The sequence below is a fragment of the Dipodomys merriami genome, unplaced genomic scaffold, assembly GCF_024711535.1.
Source record: "Dipodomys merriami isolate MVZ:Mamm:240054 unplaced genomic scaffold, mDipMer1.0.p SCAF_5, whole genome shotgun sequence".
Taxonomy (NCBI): domain Eukaryota; kingdom Metazoa; phylum Chordata; class Mammalia; order Rodentia; family Heteromyidae; genus Dipodomys; species Dipodomys merriami.
The window spans coordinates 56,362,328-56,382,773 of NW_027206068.1; the positions used below are offsets into that span (position 1 = coordinate 56,362,328).

General features: G+C 36.7%; 1 protein-coding gene across 2 annotated transcripts in view; it reads left to right on the forward strand.

Annotated features, from left to right (window-relative positions):
• Asb15 (ankyrin repeat and SOCS box containing 15) overlaps positions 1–20,446 on the forward strand; it is a 50,730-nt gene that overhangs the window by 1,918 nt on the left and 28,366 nt on the right. The window contains exon 2 of one of the 2 annotated variants that reach the window (XM_069996666.1): positions 4,313–4,403. The gene's annotated coding sequence lies outside the window, so the exon portion shown is untranslated. Of the gene's footprint in view, positions 1–4,312; positions 4,404–14,221; positions 14,371–20,446 lie in introns of those variants that run through there. The other variant, XM_069996665.1, reaches the window with a different exon arrangement.

Consider the following 20,446-nt stretch of genomic DNA (forward strand, 5'->3'; position numbering starts at 1 on the left):
CTATACTTGGAAGCTACTATTGTTTTCCCCCTTAGCTGTTCTGGTGAATTCATTTGGAAAGAAAGTCTTTGCTAATACGAAAGAATAAGGGAACCTTGGTTGTGTAAGACCCTCTCTGATGTTGAAGTGCTATTGCATTTCAAGTATTTTTTAATAGTTGAGGATATATGAGACTGAAGAAGGGAAAGGGAGAGTCAGCATGTTCTCAGCACCTAGAGGAAGGGGAGAAAGCAAGAAAAGGACCAGGCTGAACATAGATGGATAATGTTCTGTAAAGTCCAACTGAGAAGTGGAACCAATATAACCACCACAGTTCAAAGCCAGTAAACTCATTAAAAAGGAAAGTTAAATGGAATTTACATAATTTGGAAAGAGCAAAGTGATGATTGTAGGGACACATGGAAGACACTCATCAGGAAACCAAGAAGCAAGTGAAATAAATATAACTTGTTTTCCACTTAAAGTATAAGGAAGATGATGGGAATGACAGTGTTATAAATGGCCTTTGTGTGAGTAACTTAGGCAATTAGAAATTGCTGGCAAATAAGAATTGCTGTGGTTATGTTTTTGATTAAAAATTCATTATGAAAAGATATGCTTAAATTCTTGTCAACCATATTTGAAACTTAGACTTAAGTAGTGGAAAAGGGGGTATTTTCTCTCAGACCTTGGCTCCTACCTTGGCAGGCTCCTAGCCTGCCCCTTCCACAGGGTACAGTATTCCTGTGAACAGTCATGAGATACCTACTTAAATGGCTTTTTCCTCTTTTCTGGAATGGTCTAGACATGAACAAAGAACACTAAGGATTAGAGGAAACTGTCTTCCATTGTCCTCACCCCTGAGGCTTGAACTCAGTCGCCTGGATAAATTATGGGCCTGACCAGAATACCCCTACATTCTTTTGGTGGTATTTTTGTTTATTTTGCAAAAGACATTGTAAAGGCAACACCACACAATTTCTTTGTGTTCATTTTTAGGTCAGTACCATTTTACTTCTATACAGTTGTCCTATACTTTGAAATAAAAATGTGATGTATCCGGATTTGCATTTGTTCTCATGATTGCTAGCTATTTGAGGTAGTTTCTGATCGCCTGTGAATTTTAGGTTCCACCAACCCCAATTTTTGGGTATAACCAGGGCATAATTGAAATCAAGAATTTGAAGAAGTATCTGCCCTCCCAAGTTTAACTCAGCAATCCTCATGATATCCAAGATATGTAAACAATTCAGATGATATTGATAGATGAATGAAGAAACTATGAGTTAAACATGCAAGGAATATTACTGAGCTTTTGTAAAGAGGAAACTATTGCTGGATATGACAACATGTGGACATTGTACTGAGTAAAATAAACCATACCCAGGAGGATAGATATTGCTTAATTCCCCTTATAAGCTAATATTTTAACTGATAGAAGCAGAGCCACATGGTGGCTAATAGGAAAAGGGGAGAACGGTAAAGAAATTACAACAGGTAAAAGTTTCAGTTAGGCAATATGGATAAGTTCTAGAGATCCACTGTGCCACATAGCCTGTGGTTGGTAAGTATGTACTTGAAACATTTATTACAAAGGTAAATATCAAGTGTACTTACCAGAGAGAAATGCATATTATCACACACACACAACACACATCCATGATCCAGAATTAACATTAGCCTTTTGCATATTTGTTCAAAATTTTGAAGTTTTATGAATAAAGCTGAAGTACTAGATATCGATATTTTTAATTTGTAAAAATACAAGTCATTATTTAAACACACTACAGCAATCTCTTTCCAGTTAGCATTTTGTTTTTAAGATCAAACATACAGACATCTAGATACTGCTTTATTTCTTTTAATTACAGCCTAATTTTCTATTACATGAGTGTGGCACATTTCATGTGTCTATGTATTCATTTCTCTTTAGATGGTAAATTGTATTGCTTCCAGTAGTCTCATTCCACATGATGGCACATATTTCCTTGTGCTTATGGACAAGTGCTTTTCTGGAATTAATACCTAGGGGCTGAATTACTGTGGTGTAAGATACATCTTCACATTCTGTGGATAATGTGCTGCCAAATATTTTTCTGCATGACTGTTCCAGTGTTCATACCCTGTAACATTTGGCATTCAGAAGATTGTTAACCTTTGTGCAATGGGTCTCCTGGTGTTTGTACATCTCTATTTCTAGAGATTGAGCATTTATTCATAAATGTAGTAGTCACTAGAAATTCCTTTTTATGAATTTCTCCTGTTTACATCACTTACTCTTTATGACATTGATTGTCTTTTCTCATAGTGCTTGTAATAGGTCATTTATTCTGGACATAATTTCTTCTTGTACAATATCTTCTGCCAGTTTTTAATCTTTTTATTGTAAAGATACTGTACAGAAGGGTTACAGTTACATGAGTAAGGTAATGAGTACATTTCCTATTGAGCATTGTTACCTCCTCCTTTGTCTTTCCTCCACTATCTCTTCCCTCACCTCCCCAACACCTTTCTCTCCCCCCTCCCAAGTTGTAAACTTTATTTTCAACATAATGTCTTGTACATCCATCTCATTGTTACAATGGTTCAACCTGTATCCTTGTTTCAGAATTTTGTTATTTCCCTTCCCCTCCCCAAATTAGAAAAATGCAGAGCACCAGAATCAAATACAATGACAACAGAGGTCAGACCATGGGGGAAGAACATATTAAAAAATCATATAGTACATTAAAAAATAGCGATAAACATAAAACCTCTTTGTCCCTATCTTCGGGTTTATTTCCCTTAACATCATCTTATATGGTCATATGTACATAGTTTTTGACCTTTTCTGCTCTCTGGTAAGATTATCCTAGATGTGTATGAGTTATTGCAAATAAGGGAAACCATGGGACCTATGTTTCTTTGGGCCTGGCTTACTTCACTTAATATAAGTTTTTCCAAGTCTTTCCATTTCCTAACAAATGGCATGGTGTCACTTTTTCTGATGGAGGCATACAGTTCCATTGTGTGTGTGTGTGTGTGTGTGTGTGTGTGTGTCACATTTTCTTGACCCATTCATCTACTGAGGGGTATCTGGTTTGGTTCCATATCTTAGCTATAGTGAATAATGCTGTGAAAATCATAGTTGTGCTGGTAACTTTAGTATGGCCTTGTTTGTGATCATTTGGGTAAATTCCCAAAAGTGGGATTGCTGGATCATAAGGCAGCTCTATGTGGAATCTTTTGCAGAACCTTCATACTGCTTTCCAAGTGGTTGAACAAGTTTACACTCCCACCAACAATGCAGTGGGCTTCCCTTCTGTCCACATCCCCTCCAGCATCTGTTGTTATTAGATTTCTTGATTATAGCCATTCTGACTGGGGTGAGGTGGAATCTCAATGTTGTTTTGATTTGCATTTCTTTTATGTCTGGAGAAGTTGAGCATATGTCTAGAGAAGTTGAGCATTTCTTCATGTGTCTCTTGGCCATTCTTATTTCCTCATCAGAGAAGTCTAAGTCTTTAGCCCATGAATTAATTGGGCAATTGTTTCTTTGAGGATTTGTTGTTGGGGGATTTAATTTTTTGAGTTCTAAGTATATTTTAGATATGAGGCCCTTGTCCGTTGTATGACTAGTGGAGATCTTCTTCCAGTCTTGTGGGCTTTCTATTGATCTTGCTAGCTATGTCCTTTGCGATGCACTTCTGCCAGTTTTTATACCAAATATTTCATGCAGGTTTTATGTACATATAAGTTTATATTTTTTGTTTCTGTTTAACATTTTCTTGCTATGTTCTCACAAATTTTATAAAATGGTTTCTATTTTTTCTCTTCATTCTTGTTTTAAATCCTTGATTTTGGAGACAGGTCACTTTGTGATTTCTTGGATTGTGCATGTGTGAGTGCATGTGTGTGTGTGTGACACACATTTCCTGTGACATTTCACTTGAGGATTTCTCACAAATTATCTAATCCTGAATGATGTTTTGGCAATAGACCAAGGAATTGTGGCTTAGAAAGCAAACCATCAACTTCCAAGAAGGTTCAGTCCTCTTCTCCACTCAGGATGAGGAAGCTTAGATGCAATATCTGTCACCATGCTGGCACAAGCCTGCCAATGCCAGGTCTTCTCGAGCCCATGGCAGAGTTCTGGACAGTCCTAGGGACAATCCCTGCAAGGCCTTCATTCTGCAGCCTTGGGGTTTCCACAGTAGAAGTCACATACTACTTAGGAGCTTCCATTGAGTGATATTTCTGTTGAAGAATGGATTTACTTAGTATGCAGTTGATACAAGTTTAAATCATTCCAGTCCATAATACTCTATAGTATTCTTTTTTTTTCCTATTTTAGTTTTGAAGACTTTGTTGGCTTTGCATCCTACCCTGTCCACTCCCAGCTTCCTGGGACTTTATTAAGGCACAAAGAAAATATGGAAAGAGAGGTAAGAATCTACCATGGAATACTTTAGTCTTGTACTTTACCAAAGAGTTAGATTCATTTGAATGTGAAGATGCAACAGATATCTGTTCTGGGTTTTATGTATTTTGTAAAATGTGTTTTGTATGCAGTCCATCAACATTATGTAGTTCATTGGGTGCTAAGGAGAGCTTGGATTTTTATTTAGTGAGTAATTTGGTAATATTATGTGACTTGGTTTTCAATTTTTATATACACTATCAGATTAGTTACATAGTAGGAAAAGAATGATATTCTCCCTCCTCCTCACTTTTTCTACTTTTTCTCCTACTGATTTAGTAAAAGCTTGCCTTCCTTAATATAACCATCATAACCATTGTGTTAAATGTGCTTATACTTGCATTCTTAGGGCCGATTCAATGAATCTGCTTTTATTTTTCATATTCCAAATGAGAACCAATACCACTGACTTTTCTTTCTCATGTTAAAGTTACATAAGCAGCACCACTTCCGGTCAAGATATATAACATCAACATTGTGCTCATAACTCTTAATTCCCCACAATTCTGTGACTATTAGATTCATAGTAAGATATTTTCATAGTTCTCTGCAAACCCATTCATTACAGTTACTCCATGGAATATTGTCTGGTTTCCTGTTGACTCATGGAAGCTTTCCTATTAATGTATAAATAATGAAGGCTCATGTCTTGCAAATTGCATGATATTTGTTCCTAATGTTTCTCCTTGAAAGACATCTGACAAAATATAAACATATTTCCTTAGATTTTTTTCCCCTGAGTATTTGGTAGATGTTGTCTTGCAGAGACAACATATCTGGTTCTTAGCAGAACCAATGATGCTCATTCTGATGCAGAGTCACTAAGCAGCTGAGAGCGGATCCAGAGTGCTCCAGAGAGGAGGTCTCCACAAGCAAGGAGGCCTGGCACTTGGGTACTGAATTCAAGATGTTGAAGCAAATAAATAATTAGGGGATACCTCAGGGTAGAGACCAAGAAAGTTTCTAGGTAAAACAAAACAAAGGCAGAGAGACACCACCTAGACATTGGTGGTGGCACATTCAATAACAGGCTCAATGAGTGCTTTAATGTCACAGGTATTTATGGAAGAAAAGGAGGTTGGGGTTTGACTCAAATTCATCAAGGGATGAGGGCTCCCTTTTAACAGGATACCTGCAATACTTTGTCATTCTTGCTGTTATACTCTTATCAGTGAGGTCCAGACGTTCCAAGATTGGCCAGCGCACTAAACTTGGGTCATTATTGACATTAGGGTGTCACTTCAAAAAAGGATGGATTCTGCCACATAGTACCTTCAAGACAGGTGTCTATCCTGGAGATAAATATTTTTCTTTGCAAGCATTTTTTACCCCAAAATGTCATTTTCTTAGATCAAGTGTCTTTTTTTGGTGTGAGTGGGGGGGAGCGGGGTGCAGAAGGAGGTAATGCCAGTTCTGGGGCTTGAACTCGGGGCCTGGTAGTACTGTCCCTGAGCTTTGTATACTCAAAGTTAGCTACTGGTACCACAGCTCCACTTCTGGCTTTTTGGTGGTTCATTGGAGTTAAGAGTCTACTGATTGGCTGGCTTTGAACCGTGGTGCTCACATCTTGGACTCCTGAGTAGCTAGGGTTAAAGACATGAGGCATGGACTCCTGTTAATGCATATATGCTTTTAATCAAGCTATTCATTAATATAGTATCAGAAATATTTTTTATTTTCTCTCATTAACATAAATTTTAATACAGTTCACAAGATATTTTTATGTTAAGTGGAAAGTAATAATAATAATAAATTTTACCCAATATGTATAATGATGTGGGTCAATTATGTTTGAATTCATTAATTCCATACTAACAATATATTTTCCTTTGTAATTTTGAATTTTAATTGGAGAAATCACAGAATTATCTCATCATTTATAATTTTAAAATACAGACCTTAAATTTATGTTTTAAGGATAATTGTTAAATGTTGGTATTGCTACCTACTTGTAATAGATATGCTAATTTCTGAATTCTTTCTCTTTATCTGTCACTTCTGTACAAAATAAACTCTGTGAGTTTTTCAGAAATACTATGAATGACTTTTTCTGTCCATATGTCCATAGCACCCATGGGTTACCCCTCCTGTCCTCAAAGAGATTGTAACAAATGGACATGAATAATTACTATTAGAGGCAAACATGGTAGAAACAATAGAGAAAAAGATAGTCTTGGGAAAGAGGGAAAGTGATAGAGATAGAGAAGGATGTCTTAAAAAATAAAAAGAACTGAAGGACTTTTACAGATAGAAATGAATAAGATGGATGGTGTTTGAGACAGTTGATAAAGAAAATAAACTCCCAGAGGGAAGATGGTTCATAGATAGAATACCAGTTAAGCTAAGGCAGCCAATGACTCCCTAAGGTGCATGGCAAGCTGGGGTTCTCTAACACAACGCCTGATACATTTTTGGAGGGGTTAATGATTGAATTTCTTTGCATCAGGTAGTGAAGTAATCATCACAATCAAACTTGTTAGGCAAAAGGAAGGCACTGAACCTGCCTCTGTGTTGGACTATATGAATAAGAGTGCTAGTGGGGTTTTTCCATAGAAGGCCATAAACCTACTGCCTTCCACTATCTAGAGAGAAAAATTTACTCTGGCATATGTTTAAGTATAGGGTGCAACACACTTAGGATTCCTCTGCAAGAGAAGTAACAAGTTTTCCTCCACAGAAAGCTGAAAGGAGCATAGGAAAGACAGATCCTACCTGCCTAGTAGATGTTTCCAGTATCTCTAGATATAGAATATTTGAGCCCTTTAGATTACTCACAGTAATATGTCTAGAAACAAAAATCTTGGAAGACACTACTGCCTGGAAACAGTGATTCTACCTTGTAATTGCCTGTTCACCAACCCATTCACACTTCTGGGAGCATCTGACTTAATGGTTAACTCTGTCTAGGTAAAAGTTCTACCAGCACCTTTCACTACTTAAGTGGCTGTGGGCAAACATTACTTCCCTATTGAAAAATGGTTACAATGACATGACTTGACTAACAGAATACCTACTTTGAGGAAGACTGTGGAGATTAAATGAAATAATACATATATAGACTCAGAACCACCTTATAAAGATGAGAATATTTTAATCCTCTTTCCAGGTAGATATTACTCCTTGCTCTGAGCACGTAAGTGGAGATGAAGGTAGATTTCAGTCTCTGCACTCCTTTATCTGAACATCCTTGTGCAGTGTACAACTTGTACAACTGTACATATGTCCTGAGGAAATCGTTTAGCATAATGGTTTTTATAACAAAAGCCACATCAATATTAGCCATGGTTAATTATTAAGCAGCAAACACGTCAAAACACAGAGTTGAATTTCTGTTTGAGACTGCATGATTGGGTCTGTTATAAAAAGATGGAGTCACACCTCCATCTTAGAAAAGAGCAATACAGAATTGGAAAGTGAACCAGGTGCCCCTGCTGTTGTCTCTCCCCACACAGAGGGAACTGGCCCACAACTGAAGCTTACATTGGAACTTGTTTCCTTCTTTTAAATTTTATTGTATTATAAATATGCTGCACAGAGGTTACAGTTACATAAGTAAGGTAATGACTACTTTCTTGTCGAGAATTTTACCCCCTCCTTTGTGTTTAATGTCTTCTATTTTTACAGTAACTCCATAGCCAGATTACTTTGTCTCCTCCCAATGTTCCTTCATCTGGCTGTATGTAGAGGAGGGAGGGTGTATTGCACGTTAAATACAGCCCAGAAGAAATGATTCACCAGATAGTAGAAGACTGTAGGTCTGTACATGGCTAGGGAGAAACTCCACTGATTTTCTGTGACTTTGAAAGCAGAAAACCATCAATAATGAAGTAAAGTATAACAACATATCTGTACTTCTTGGCCTCTTGAGGCATTGTTAGCATGTGAGATAGGGCACAGGACATGATCTTTCAATGATGTAATTATTATTTTTTAAATGTTATTCTCTATATGCTTAGACTCCAGGTCTCAGGAAGGGAATCTGTTTAACCTTAGTTCTACATATATTTTGTTCTTATCTCTACTCATCTTTTTTATGGGCCAAATCCTAAATAACTTGTGAGATTCACTATACAATAGAAAGGCTATGTCTTTTGGTAGAACTTGTAAACATAAAATGTTTAGGAGAACTTGTTACTTAAGAAAGGATTTAGAAAATTTCTTCATAAAATGAGAATTTTATTTTTCACATATAATAAAGAATATACCACATGTGTTTTGCATATTTTTTCACTTTCTGTCACTCTTAAGTCTGACAAGTTGTGAGGGGTAACATGAGACTTCAAGGATGCTTTTGAAAAGATTGCTGCAAACCCTTTAAGGCTATATATCTTAAGTTTTTAGTAAAGTGAATGAACCTCAGAGAACTTTTTTTTACTGCTGCAAGCAGATATTCAAGGAGAAACATTGATGCTATTCCATACTCATTTGTGAACAGAAATTAATAAGGTGCTTACTAGTCTGGACCAAAGTCAACATTTAAGGATAAAGTATCTACTAAATCAAAACAGGAGAAAGAGTTGAACCTGTGTATGACATCATTTTAACCTCAATTTTCCTGTAAGCACCCCCTTGTCTCCTGATATATGGTTCTCAGGCCCAGGACCCTTGGGGGACAGGCTCATTCACAATGTTTTTGAATACTGTGTACAAGGGAGGATATGTAAAGACAGGAGGTGGGAGAGGACATCAGGTCATGCTCCCCCTCACCCCACCCCACAAGAAGGGGTGTTTCTACTACACACACAACCTATGGAGATTCCAATGAAGTAGTAGTCTACTCACTTTAGATCAGCTCCCAAAGGAAGTCTTTACCTCATCTCCACTGTCTTAGAAGAAGATATAAAATGAGGTCATAAATTCTTTAGTTCAGATTTTGTCATCCTGCTTATTCTGACCTATCCAAGTTTCCTACTTATTTTCTGCAGAATTATCAATGCATTCAGTGACTGTACAGCAAGTGTTCATAGTCCCCCAGAACATGTGCCTTTTGCCCTCAGACATGTATACATTCCTTCTTCCCAAAATGCCCATCCCTTTTCATATTATCAAGAAAAAACTACAATTTTTTAACCTACAAGCCTTAGTTCGATCCTCTGTCTTCCCTATATAGTCCCATATATAGTCCTATAGTTCCTATAGTCCTCTCTTGGAAGATAAAACAGGCTCTTTCCTTTGTCCATCTCTTCCTCCCACCCTCAACTGCTTTGCTTAATAGGATCCCTAGATCTGACACTTAGTTGCTAATAATACACACTTAGCAAACAAGTGAACACAGTGTTATTTAAACAAAAATACATCTTATTAGATTGCTTAGAGATGATAACAGGATCATGGGAAAAAAGCAATCTATGTGTAGCGATAGATCTAAAATACGGTGGGACATGATAAATTATACAGGACTCTAGGCGTTTACTGTGTAGTAAGACCAAAGGATGATATTTTAGGAGAGAAACACAAAGGTTAATACCTATGTGCATCAGATCATATAAAATAATATTTATCAAGATAAATTCCAGGAAAGGGAAACGAGGTTTTTGTTTTCTTTCTGTCATGTTTGTTTATCTGTCTTTGGGAGGGTAAGTGAGGACACAGAAATGGAGGGACAAAGGGTGAACAAATGCAGCAATGGTACTCACTAAACACCATGTTGAAAATGGACTATACAACTTGTGGGTGTGATGGGAGGGAAAAACAGCACGAGGGAAGAGATGACATTGACTAAAAAGAAATGTACTCTTGGGCTGGGAAGGTAGCTCAGTGGTAGAGTGCTTGCCTTGCTTGCCTGAGGCCCTAGGTTCGATTCCTCAGCACCACATAAGCAAAAAGAAAAAAGCCGGAAGTGGCACTGTGGCTCAAGTGGTAGAGCACTAGACTTGAGCTGAAGAGCTGAGGGACAGCGCCCAGGCCCAGAGTTCAGGCCCCACGACTGGACCCAAAAAAAAAAAAAAAAAAAGAAATGTACTCTTTACCTGATTTGTGTAATCCCTCTGTACATCACCTTTATAAAAAAGTAGTCTATTAACCTCTAATTTTAAATATAATTTCCAGAGAAAGCAAAGAGAAACCAAATATTGAAAACACAAATACAAAAAAACAAATATTTTAGCAGTCTGAAACTGTAAACATAAACAATTTCAGAGTATACGACATAAAATAATAGCATTGTATATTTTAAAGCTGGAAGGAAAACCAGAACTCATTTCATTCCAAATTTAATTTCAATCTTAGATAACAGCCAGAATGATTATCAAAGTCCTAGGATGCGGGGCTGGAAAGGTGGCTCAGTTGTAGAGCGCTTGTCTTACATGCATGAGGCCCTGGGTTCGATTCCACAGCACCACATAAGTAGAAAAAAACGAAGTGGTGCTGTGGCTCAAGTAGTAGAGCGCTAGCCTTGAACTGAAGAGCTGAGGAACAGCAACCAGGCCCAGAGTTCAAGCCTCATGACCGACAAAAAAAAAAAAAATAATAAAAGTCCTAGGACACGTACAAGAAGTAAAGGGTTTCTTTCCTATATCTCTACTCCATTTTATACCCAAGTGAAATCAAATGTGCATCTTTCAACACAGATACTATAACCAAAATAATCATCAAGGACAAAAAGTGAGGGATGAGATGAAGGAAAGTCTGACTGTCAACACAGAAATGGAGCCAAGAGAGATATGCATCGTGTGGCCCACTAAAAACAACTGATAGGACACTGCAGAACAGGATTCTCCAATGTGTTTGAATAACATTTTGCTCCGAAGGTAGAGCGAAAGCTTTAGTTCTGGAAAGGTAGTATTTAAAAATGGAACTAAGTCAGTCGTGAGATGGTAATGGATCTGCAGGAAAATGGAGGTGTTTGTATGACTAATCACAGCAAAGCTGTACCTTTAACTTCATATTCAAAGGCCTGCAGGCCCTGTACTTGTTCTTAGGAACACAAGGAACCTGTGGGCAGAATGCATCGTGGAGTGCCTGTAGGTGCCTTCAACATGAACCTCAGGATGCTACCTTCCCACTTGAGAATTCCTGGACAAGGCTCCCCGCCCACGGCCCCCACCCACCAGATCCTTAATTTTCCAAATAAGAAAAAAGTGAGTCCAAGAATAGGCCCTCTAACACATGTCCAAACCATTCTAACCTCAGACTTCATATCACTTGCTATAAATATCATCTTGAAATAGGACATGCCTGGCTTCCTAAATATAGACAGAAGGAATGCTGTTTGGCTGTCAGTCTCATTTACCTTCATTGGAACAGATGCATTCAATTGTCCTTCACTGTTCAGTCACAGGTCTCTCTGAAACTCACCCACACCAGACAAACCAGGGCACATTGTTCAAAACCCTTAGATGCACTTTATTTTCATAATGAGAAAACTCACAAGAAAAGCCAGCTTTCAAAGCAGGGAAATGTGGAGGTGATTATTATTATTAGTAGTATTAGTAGTAGTAGTTGTAGTGGTAATATAATAACATATATTGTATAATAATATAATAATGTTATTTATTATTATAAAAAGATCTTCCAAATATCCCAGTTATACAAAGGCAGTCATATTATGTGTGTATCAATAACTGACAACCTGAAAAAATGGTGGCTAACATTTATTGTATTATTTTTATTTCCATATTGAGGATAAATAAATTTAATCTTAAATATTTAAATAATGAACCAAAGATAAAGACAGTGATAAGCAGGATTTATTCATAGGTATATGTCTTTGGTAGCATGTTTTCATTCATTTTACTACACGGTTTTCCATTTTTGTCTGTCATCTTAAGCATTATTTTAAATATTGTATAGTTTAGAAAGATTTATAATTATAAAATGAATGGATAAAATAATCATAAAATGATTTATTTTTAAGATCCACAATGTCACTGATATGTAACAAACCATATTTTAAAGTGTTATAAAAATATTTTCCCATAAATTTTCATTATACACCAAAGCCTTATTTGAATTTTTAATATAAGTTAAAAATATATTTCCATGCCAGGCACTGGTGGCTCATGCCTGTAGTCCTAGCTACTCAGGAGGCTGAGATATAAGGATTGTGGTTCAAAGCCAGCCAGGAGAAAAAATGTCCCTGTGAGACTCTTATCTCCAATTAGCAACTCAAAAACCAGAACTGATGCCATGGCTCAAGTGGTAAAGCACTCATCTTGAGCACAATGAGGCTCAGGGACAGCACACACATCCTGAATTCAAACCCCATAATAAAAACAAAACCAAAAACAATTTTCATAAAATTTAAAGCATTAAATAACTGGGGGCAATTTTTTTTGAAAAATTCCATTTGAGATTATTAGAAAATGTACGTAATGATTTAGTCTCTACCCTTGACTCTCAATACATGATTAATAATGGCTTAAACACTTCTGAGAGTTTGCTTTGAGGGTGACTGGCAAGCATCCTTTTTAAATTCCTTATTGAAGTGGTGACACGACTTCTCGTTTCACATTTACGCTTTGAAAACTTTTTAGATCAAACTAGTAAATTCACTACAATCTACACCCTTATTTAGTAACACCGAATACAAAGGGAGATCAGAAGCAAAACAGAAATGTGTTATGACTGCACTCCAGGAAGCCTAGAGACTAGATTCAGGATGAGGGAAGAAGCAATGGTAGAATGTCAATCAACACTAGAATTTAGAAAGCCAAAGATTCTCAAGGAGGGTGGGGAGGACAATCTAGATGGCTGTATGAATGTTGACAGTGGGCTAGGGTAACCCAATAACAGCCATGTCAAAATAAACTCAAGGCCTATTGTTTTCATTAGAAAATACAATGGACTTTATAAGTTGCTGTTGATGGCGGTTGTGTTTAGAAACCCACAATGCTTCTAAAATTTTGATTTTTTTCCTCTTTGATTTACACTTGTTTTTTACTTTTCTTGGACTATATATGCTTGATAACAAACTAAAAATTGTTCTGTGATAAGCACTTGCTAAGAATGTCTAAGACCTGGGTCTCATCCCTAGTACCACAGAAACAAAAGCTTACATTGTTGACTTGCTGAAATGCAGCTTACTGCAGTGTGAAACAAACAAATCCAGGTGTTGAAATCCACTCTAGGAGATGGAGCGGAGCTAACCCAATGGTTTTTCATTTAACTTTGTGACAGAGTCCTTGGCATCGGCCTAAGGAGAGTGTGGTGAGGTTCTGGTATTTAAAGGGCATTTTAGGTTTTCCACTAATTTGTCCATCTTTACCTTACACATATACTGTATTTGTTTACAGTCTGCAGGTGGATATAAAATTTAAATGTCTGGTTTAATAAACATTTAACCCCCCCAAAAAAACCTAAAAATTGTTGATTAGTATAGATGTCAACAACAAATGAATGCCCTATCTCCATCTCCATTGGTGTGTTAGCTAGATGCTAAATGTGTTAGCTAAATCTGTGTTACTAAATACAAATCAAAGACAGGAAGTTAGTATGAGAAGATAGTATTTAATATAATTGACTTGAATCTGAAAGATGACCAATGAGAAATCATGTCCATTAAAATCTGTCTAAAGATGGTTAGGGTCTTCAGACACATATATTCACATATTTATCTCGGGTAAATAACTGAAATATGCTCTAATTCTACTTAAGTGGTCTGGTTTTGTTTCTTCCGAAGGAACTCTCTCAGCACTTGAATTGGCAAGCCATTTGTTTTCTGAGAGCTTTTGAACCAATCAGGACACAGATAATCTCATTATACCTCTATGGGTTTGTGTTTCTTTTGATGAGAGTCTAGAAAAGTCATGGGTAATACATTACCCTGTGCCAGGGACCGCTAGTGTTTCGGTTGTACAAGGTCAGGTCTTAATTTAACCACCAGCTGGATACTTAATTTTAGATACACAGAGGAACACATTGGCTTCAGGGCATTTCCTTTGCTTTAGGAAGCAAGTCCCTGGAAAACAATGACAAGATGATCATTCCAAAAGGTGAGATTATGAAATACCTGGCCAACTAGCTTATGGAGTCATTTAGTATTGGAAATATTTATCACAGATCCAAACAGACTGTTGTTGCTACTCATTATTTTCTTTGCAATTACTCTCCTGTGGGCTTGCCTACCTAGGACCTTTGGAATTACAGTGAGTGAGGAATTGTTTCATTGATTTACAGAATTTTGATTCAAATCCATAATTATTGAATTTAAACTGCTTTTTAAATCCTATTTAGTAAAAAATAAATTTAAAAACAATGTAATTATTGAGTACAATAAAAGAGTTATACATTGAGAAAAACAGGCCAAGAATGCATATGCTACTAGCAAACATTAGTGTGCACGTACAGCAGAACTGAAGGAGTCTTTCCTGTCCACTGGTTTCTAAGAAAAAACTTATTGCAAAAGATAGATGTTTTCTATTCAGAATGAAAACAAATCCTGTTTATAAAGATTGAAAAAATATCAACTCAAAAGAATTAGAAATTTGCTCATGCAATTTATACTAAAGGCTGGAAAGCCCATACAATGTACTTGATACTGTCACTCACTGGATTCTTAAGCAATGTCTAAATCAATGTCTGCATAAAAACGGATTTCCATTAAATAGCAATATAATGTGGGCAACGGAATCCTATCATTGCTTCTTGCTGAGATCATTAAATTATTATAGGCATATATTATAATTTTATCTTTTAGATATTTTTATAGGAATATGTTACTACAAGTGAAAATTTTCCTAAAAATTTTATGTTTCTACCGCAGTTAGATTATTTCACTGGTTGTTTGCTTATATTCTATTAGAAAGGCTTATGAATTTTTAGGTTATAGAATGAGATTCACTTGTTCTTAATTCAGTCAGTGTAGATGGTTGGTTGGTCAGCTACAGTTTAGTTGCTTCTATTATCAGATTTTTATGCTGCATTTTTACCAGTCTCTAGATGTGTGAGATTTTTTTAACCATTCTCCTCATCTGTAACGTTGGAGGAACATGTGTTGTAAACTAAAAGATAGGCCAGGTGTGGTGGTAAATACCTGTCATCTCAGCTACCCAGGAGGCAAAGATAGGAGGACTGAAATCAGGACAAAAGCACAAGACCTTATCTCAAAACAACTGAAAGCCAAAAGAGTGGAAATGCAATTCAAGTGGTAGAGCACTTGCTAACAAGAGGCCTTGAAATTAGTTGTTGGCATTGCAAGAAATAAACAAACAGCATAATCCATGCCCTGCCCATGGTATATGACATTTCCATAAATGCTAATTATGATCATTATTAAATTCAGCATACAAACATTTGTTAAGATTCTACTGTATGCTTTAGTGCCAAACTTCAAAAGGAAATAAAGAAGATGAAATCCAGGAGTTGTCTTGAATATGTAGTTTTAAAGCAGGAAACTCTTAGAGGGTACACATTCTATATAGTTGTCTCTAACACTGTTCCTGAAATGTAGCAGGTATTTAATATACACTTTTGAATGGATGAATAGAATAGTCTGAAAATCCTTACCAAACAATAATCAGTAATAATGAATGGGTTACTTCTCCCTTGAATTTGTTGACCAGTAGGGTTGGAAATGTTGCAGGTAGAGTATGTCTGTGTTTCAACAAGATGCTTGGCAATGTCTCTTGATGGTAGACAGGTTATCAAAAAGGAGATAGAAATATTAGATGGTGGTGCCTTTAAGAGGATTTGTAACTGGATAAACAGCTTTTCTCAAAGGGTGCTAAATGACAGATGAATGTCAACCTGGAGGCCTCTGTCCTGAACAGATTTCTATTCAACATTAATCATCATCAATGGAGCGTAAGGACACAAAAGACATGCTCATTGAGTGAACAAATACTTCCATACTTGTAGGGGTGGAAAATGCATTTGACCTTGGAAGATGGAAAAAAGGTAAACCTTAAAAAAAAAAATCAAACAATGAGTCAAGCGGAAAAGGTCAGATAATGTGATGTTAGGAAAATGAACCCTTAAATATGTATTTTAATGTTTTCGTTTCTTTCATGCATGTGTTTCTAATGCATTTATAAGATTATTTCTTTGTTGCTTTGTATGTCCCTCCCCCACAGTGTAACCCCCGCTTTCACTATATTTGATGTCAGTATAACATGTGGAGGAGATGGGGACAAACAAGTCGTTTAAGGATTCAGGTGGACCTGTTGCAACAATGAGAAGTACAAAATGTCATGTCAAAACCAGCTTTACAATGTCGGTGTGGGGGGGGGGAGGGGGGTATAATTGGGTGGGGGGAGGGGGGTAAAATTGGGTGGGGGGAGGGGGGAGGCGGGGAAGGGAAGTGAAGGGTAAACAAAGGAGGAGGCTGCAATGCTTGGTAAGAAATGTATGCATTATCCTGCCCATGTAATTGTAGCCCCCCTGTACAGTATGTTCTCAAATAAAATAAAATACAATTAAAAAAAATCAAACAAAAAACAATAAAGTACAATGTGAATAGTTAGCAAGTCCTGCACGGAATCCCATAGTAAACTATGTATGAAATTTTTCTGTAGCTTATAAGATGGGGTCAGCAGAAGCCCAAAGAAAGTATATAATGATTTCCTTTGACCCCAGGTTAATTAACAGACATACAGTGTCTAAGAAAGAGGAGGTGGCCATACCCATTGAATGCTGTGTTGGTATGACAAAACCTGTTATGCTATAGTCAGAGCCTGCAGTTCCGAGTTCAGAAAGAGATGGATAAATGAAAGTGTTTACAGGAGAGCAAGCAAGATGGTAAAGAAGGTGAAGTGATGTCAGAGTAAGAGCCATTGTCCAGCCTTGGAGGCAGGAGACTCCGTGGAGACCTGGCACCTCCATGGCAGATATTGATGAAGGCTCTTGTGTCCCAGAGAGCCAATGTTTACTTAGTTTGGTTCTTTTGGATTTCAAAATATGCCATCAACTTTAGCAGGTCTCCTAATTTTAAAAGCTGGCCAAAGAGGAAAAGCTATGTGGGATAGGAAATCCCCTGAACATATGAGATTCAAGCTGGCCAGTTACTTGTTAGGTGTGTTTTAAGTGGAATTTTACCCCTGAAGTTTGGTGATTCAAGGGGAAAGAACGGAGAATAATAACAGTAATGTAGGAGAGCCTGTTCAAGAGTGCAGAATAGATATAACAAAATGGTGAGACAAAGGACAAAGGGTAAACCAAGGCAACGGCAATACTCACAAGACACTATGTTGGAAATGAACTTTACAACTGGGGGAAGGGAAGTGGAAGAAAGCGAGGGAGAGGGGTAACAATGCTCAAAAAGGGGAAACAAAGGAGGAGGCAACAATGCTTGATAAGAAATGTACTCATTACCTTGCTCATGTAATTGTAACCCTTCTGTACAGTATTTTCACAATAAAAAATTATTAGCATCATAAGTGCTAATTAAAAAAAAGAAATATACTCATTACCTTACACAACTGTAACCCCTTTGTATATCACCATTACGATAAAATAAATAATGAAGTGTGGATTAAAACTAAAACTTCCCATGCACACTAGATACTACTTCCCCATTCCAGAGATCAGCCATGGGACCAAAACATGTAATGTTCACCAACTGCTTATGATATGTCACACTCAGCTAGCCAGGCAGCTGCCGTACACCAACCAATAATTGAACAAAAGCTTAACCACTGTTTTCAGCTACCTTCATCAGAAAGAAATTATGCCCTGTATATGATTTCAAATGAGAGGCTAATAAATGCAATAGCTCACTATTGTTTGAGTGAGTGTCAGAGGGGCATGGGTCAAGTTACTTGACTTGAACACCAGACAGAACTTTCATGAAATTCACCATGGCCAGGAGCAAATATTTATAGAAACAATATATTTAATTATATATGTATAATGAAGTTAAAATTTTTATTTTTTATTTTTATTTTTTTTGTTCATTGTGGGACTTGAACTCTGGGCCCATGCGCTGTCCCTCAGCTCTTCAGCTCAAGGTGAGCGCTCTACCACATGAGCCACAGCACCACTTCTGCTTTTCTAGTGATTTATTGGAGTTAAGAGTCTATTCTCAGACCTCAGCTTCCTGAGTAGCTAGAATTACAGCCACCGGCGCCCGACTTTATTGTTAGTATTGTTATTATTACCAATGTAAGCACAACTTTTTTCTATTCAACATACAACTCATTTGTACAAACCAAAACTAGTTTTTATTATTATGATTATCTATAGCTGGCATCGTGTTCATGGGAGCTGCCATTCATTAATTAGCTAAACTGAACTCTCGTTCTCATGCCTATAGATACAGTGCCTTAGGTAAAGACTCCTATGCTTGAGTGATCTAGGTAAGTGGACCAACTTTTCAGATATCTGCATTTGCCTAAGTAAAGAAACTTTGTCTACTAGGTTCTCCCATCTTTACTGTAAATCAGGGCAATTTCCTGTCTTTTCAAGGTTGTCAAGGTACATGGCCTTGCTCAGGCCAAAGGAGTTGATGCAGACAGTTTTCTTGACAGGGTTGTATAAACCTTGGCTCTGCAAAGTCAATCTAAGCACTGTTTTTATTGTTGGTGAGAACATGTAAGATCTACTTTTCTAAAGCCAGGCACTTGTGGCTCACACCTGTAAGCCTGTCTTCTCAAGAGGCTGAGCTCTTGTGGATCATGGTTCAAAGCCAGCCTTAACAGGAAACTTTGTGAGACTCTTACCTGCAATTAGCCAACAAAAAGCTAAAAGTGGCATTGTGGCTTAAGTACTAGAGCACCAGCCTTGAGGGAGAAAACCTACAGGAAATCAAGCCCCAATACCAGCACGCACACACACACATACACACACACACACACACACACACATACAGAAATCTACCCTTCCAGAAAATAGTTAACAGTACTGTTAACTATACTCACATTGTTGTAACACAGGTCACCAGAATCTATTCATCCTATATAAATGAAATTTTGCATCTTGTAACCAGCATCTTTTTACATTTTATGAATTTGACAATCTTCCCTCTTCTCTGTCTGACTACTTCTATTAAACAATATCCACCAGGTTCATCCTTGTCACAAATGACTGATTTCCTTCAGTTTTTAATGGCTGTATAATAGTTCATTGTAAATATATGACATTTTTTTTATCCATTCAACTCCCAATGGATATTGACACTGATTCAGTATCTTGACTCTTGTGAGTAATATTTCCATTGATCTGAAAGTACAGGCATAAGATTGCTGGATGATAAGGTACTTCTATTTTTAATTTTTTTGAGGAATTCCCATACATTCATGATATAAAATGGTAAGTAGATGATAAGATGGGTATTAAAATTAGATTGATAATGGTAAATATTTCACAATGTATACATATATCAAACTATTGAGTTGTATGCCGTAAATAGTTTTTCTTAGTTCCCTTTACATAAAACAGTTGAAAAGAATCAATTTTAATTTCTTAAAAGTGGCTGGTAGTACTTGACTAAATGATTATAATTCTTAAATATGGCATTTTATTCCCAGCATTAAAGAGTCTTCATGTGAACTTTGTAGTACTGTATTCTATTGACTGTGCATACACTATTATTTTAGCCACATTCCCTATCATTGGACCCTTAGGTTGTTTCTAAGGACATATAAGTCCTCCCTACATTTCTGGTCATTTTTATAACTTATATCCTAGATGTAAACTTATAAAGGATAGAGTTTGTTTTTGTAAGTTATATTAAGTTGTATTAGAGCTTTTTCTTGTGTCATTCTTTTCTATGGTTACATTTTCATGGAAATCCATGTGCTCAGAAACAAAAGCCTTTTCTATACTTTTGTGTTGCTTGCAAAAGCTAATATGCATCTTTCTACATTTGAGTCATAATTGCATTTGACCTACAAGTCAAGAATAGAGAGTAAATATTTAAATATTTGCACAATTGTAATATGAAACTAGAGATAAGCATAACTAGAAATACAGGTGTATCATAAGGGTATTTAAATAGAAATTAGGCATTAATATGTGACCCCAAAACTGGAAGTGAGTTTCACAAAAGCATATGCATGACCTAAAGAGAAAGCCCAAGCTTAATCTATTCATTGGGTCAATTTAAGAGCAGTGACTGTTGAATTATTCATTCCA